Consider the following 3,797-nt stretch of genomic DNA (forward strand, 5'->3'; position numbering starts at 1 on the left):
GTCCTCACTGAACCTCCTTGTAACTGGCCTTACCCCATGAGAGAGAAAATATACAGACGGATGTTCGATGAGTGCATGAAAGAAGACGAAGAAGATAAAGAAGAAGAAGAAGAATTTGGCTATAAAAACTATTATGACTATGCATGGAGAATTCTACGGAAGATCCAGTGTTTCGGAACAGCTCTATGCATTAATATTTGTATAGACATTGGAAAATGTGTAGAATGGTGATATTGAACAATTTGTGTCCTTCGCAGTATATGAGTTGGAAATATCCTAGACACATAGGAAATGTCCGAAAAAATTGTGCCGATGATGATGTGAAAGTTTTGCATTGTGCTCATCGAAGTGTCTTAGACTAATGCTTTCAACGTTATAAATGTTTATGCACTCTTACGTTCAAGATAACGAACGGTATTGTTTATCTTGTGCAAAAGTCACGTGCAAATGCTCCGTAGAAAACTGTGACGTAGTGCTTTAAAAGTATGAAAAAGACAGGAAAATGGAAAACATCGAGCCGACTGATCTGGTGGAGCGATCTCACCAAATTGCCACCTTGGGCGAGTATTTTGCATGGCTGCAGCGTTGCGAGGAATTGATCAAAGAGCTCGAAGAACGCTGTCGTTTCAAGCGTCCGCGACTCTCGATCGGAAGTAGACAATCTCTGGTGGCTAAAATCGCGCGACTCGAAGGTGCAAAGATTGTAGAGACGGTTTATACCCAGTGGTGATGATTACAGTGGCGACAATAACGCGGAAAGACTCGTCTGGCGAGAGATCGATACCGCGTTCGATAACCGTATTTTGATCGGTGCTGTGATTAACGCAAACTATATCGAATCTCGTTAATTTCTCGAGAATGCCAAAGACATCGTGCTCGAGCAAGTGCAAGACGTTATAAAAAAACACAACAGTGTAAAAGTGAATACTATATTCAACGGTGAATTTGCGTCGGGTGATAAGCGTGCAAATAAAAATATAAATACGAGAAATTATGAACTCTTTCGCACATTCTATTTACGCGAGTGATACGAGCACCGCGTTACCGAGCCAACCTTAGCATCGTTGGAGGAATTTCAGGAACACGATGTGGCACTGTCGCGAATACAGAATTTGACTGTGAATATAAATAAGTATAATCCTATGCGCGCGGGATGTCACATTAAATTGCCGCGAGAGATTGCGACGAAGAGAGCGGTGATTAACGTGCAATCGAAAGACAATGCGTGTTTCGCGTGGGCAGTGGTCGCCGCTCTATATCCCGCAGAAAGGAACGCGGAACGGGAATCATCATACCCACATTACGCGACAGTGCTGAATCGCCGGGACATTGAATTTCCAGTGACTTTAAATCAAATTAAAAAATTTGAACTCGCAAACAATATCTCGATCAATGTGTACAACATCGAGAAAGAGAACAGCATTGTCCCGATGTCTTTTGGAGCAGAAGCGAGATAAGCATGTGAATCTGCTATACGTGGAAGACGGCACCAATGTCGGGCATTTTTCTTGAATCAAGAATCTGTCGCGACTCGTGAGCACGCAACTGAGCAAACACAAGAATCAAAAATATATCTGTGATTGGTACGTATAATTTATATAATTTATATAATTATAAAATATAATGCATTGCATAAATTTTTAATTTAAAAAAAATTTCTTTTACAGATGCTTGCACTATTTCGGTTCAGAAGACAAGTTACAGTTACATGCTGTTGACTGCGGGGAGATAAACGACTGCGCTATCCGGTTGCCGAGCGATAAGGACAAGTGGCTCGAGTTCAACAACTACAACAGGAAAGAGCGGCTTCCATTCATCGTATACACCGATTTGGAATGCATTTCGACCAAGATGGAGGAGGAGGAAGAAAAGAACGCGTACCAGCATCATTGGGTATTTAGTATCGCTTACTATGTATATTGTTCGTAAAACGATTCCTTATCAGTTTATAATTTCCGCCGTAGCGCCGATTGCATTTCGTGGTTCCTCGAAGAACTTAAAAATTTAGCGATTCGTGTAAAGACTATTTTAACGACCAATGTCTCAATGATAGATTTGACGTCCGAAGAGTGGAAAAAATTTAATAACGCGACACATTGTCATATATGCGAAACACCGTTTACGCAAGAAGACGATACACGCGTATGTGATTATTGTCATTTGACCGGACGGTACAGAGGTCCCGCGCATTCAAATTGCAATTTAAATTACAAAGAATATTTTTGTATTCCCATAGTCTTCCATAATTTATCAGATTACGACGCGCATTTCATTATCGAGGATATAGCTACGGCGTTCGAAGGAAGAGTCGATTTACTTCCGATAACCAAGGAAAAATATATTTTGTTTATGAAAAATGTTAACCTTAAGGAAGGCAATTGGAAAAATTATGTAAAATTACGCTTCATCGATTCGTACAAATTTCTTACATCGAGTCTCGACAAATTGACATCTTATCTAGACAAAGACAAACTCAAAATTTTAAAATCGGAATTTCAAAATTTATCTGCAGTAAATTTCAGTTTATTAACATGGAAAGGCGCCTTTCCGTACGAATACGTCGACTCGGTAGATAGGTTGCAAGATACGTGTTTACCACCGCGCAAATCGTTTTACAGTTCTTTGACCGGTAAAACTATATACGAGAGCGATTACACGCACGCCGAGAACATCTGGACGCAATTCTCCATTCGAACGTTAGGCGAATGTAGCGACATGTATCTCAAAACCGACGTTTTGTTATTAGCCGATATTTTCGAAAACTTTCGCGATAATTGCATCAAAAGTTACGGACTCGACCCCGCGTATTATTATACTCTCCCCGGATACACGTGGGACGCCCATGTTAAAGCATACGAAGATTATGTTCGAGTTACTTACAGATATCGATATGGTCATGTTTATCGAACGCGATATACGCGGTGGTCTGAGCCAATGTCCCAACATTGATACGCGCGCGCTAATAACAAGTACATGCAAGAATCGTACGATCCATCAAAACCATCGTCGTACTTGATGTATTTTGACGTTAATAATTTATACGAATGGGCAATGTGTCAACCGTTGCCTTACGCCGATTTTCGATGGGTCGACGTCGTGTTGAATTTTCACGTAATATCGATCGCGTTAGATTCGCCTACAGGTAATATCCTCGAGATAGATTTAGAGTACCCGCAACATCTTCACGATACGCACACTGACCTACCGTTTTGCCCGACACCCGACAAGCCGCCCGGCAAGCGGCAAGACAAGCTCCTCGCAACGTTATACGATAAGAAGCGTTACGTACATACACTATCATAATCTACAGCAGTGTACGTGACACGGCCTTCATGTAACAAAAATACATCACGTATTACAATTTACGCAATTTCCGTGGCTTCGCAGTTATATCGAATTAAATACACAATTTAGAACACTCGCGAAAAATGATTTCGAGAAAAATTTATACAAATTAATGAACAATGCGGTATTTGGCAAAACGATGGAAAATGTGCGTAATCGTGTCGATGTAAAATTATTGACAAAGTGAGACGGACGATATGGCGCAGAAGCGATGATCGCCAAACCAAATTTCCATAGTCGAAGAATTTTTTCGGAAAATTTAATCGCTGTAGAATTGCGTAAACTTGAGGTTAAATTTTATAAATCAATCTACGTCGGTATGTGCACTCGATATATCGAAAGAGTGTCTGTATGAATTTCACCACAAGTACATGTTTCCTCTGTATCGCGACAAATGTAAGATCATGTACACCGACACAGATAGTTTAATATATTATGTTGAATGCGTCAAT

General features: G+C 40.5%; 1 pseudogene; it reads left to right on the forward strand.

Annotated features, from left to right (window-relative positions):
- The first annotated feature begins 1,142 nt into the window (after positions 1–1,142).
- Positions 1,143–1,929, forward strand: LOC112638356 (annotated as a pseudogene).
- Positions 1,930–3,797: the final 1,868 nt, after the last annotated feature.

This window comes from Camponotus floridanus, unplaced genomic scaffold (genome assembly GCF_003227725.1).
Source record: "Camponotus floridanus strain SB8 unplaced genomic scaffold, Cflo_v7.5 scaffold292, whole genome shotgun sequence".
Taxonomy (NCBI): Eukaryota; Metazoa; Arthropoda; class Insecta; order Hymenoptera; family Formicidae; genus Camponotus; species Camponotus floridanus.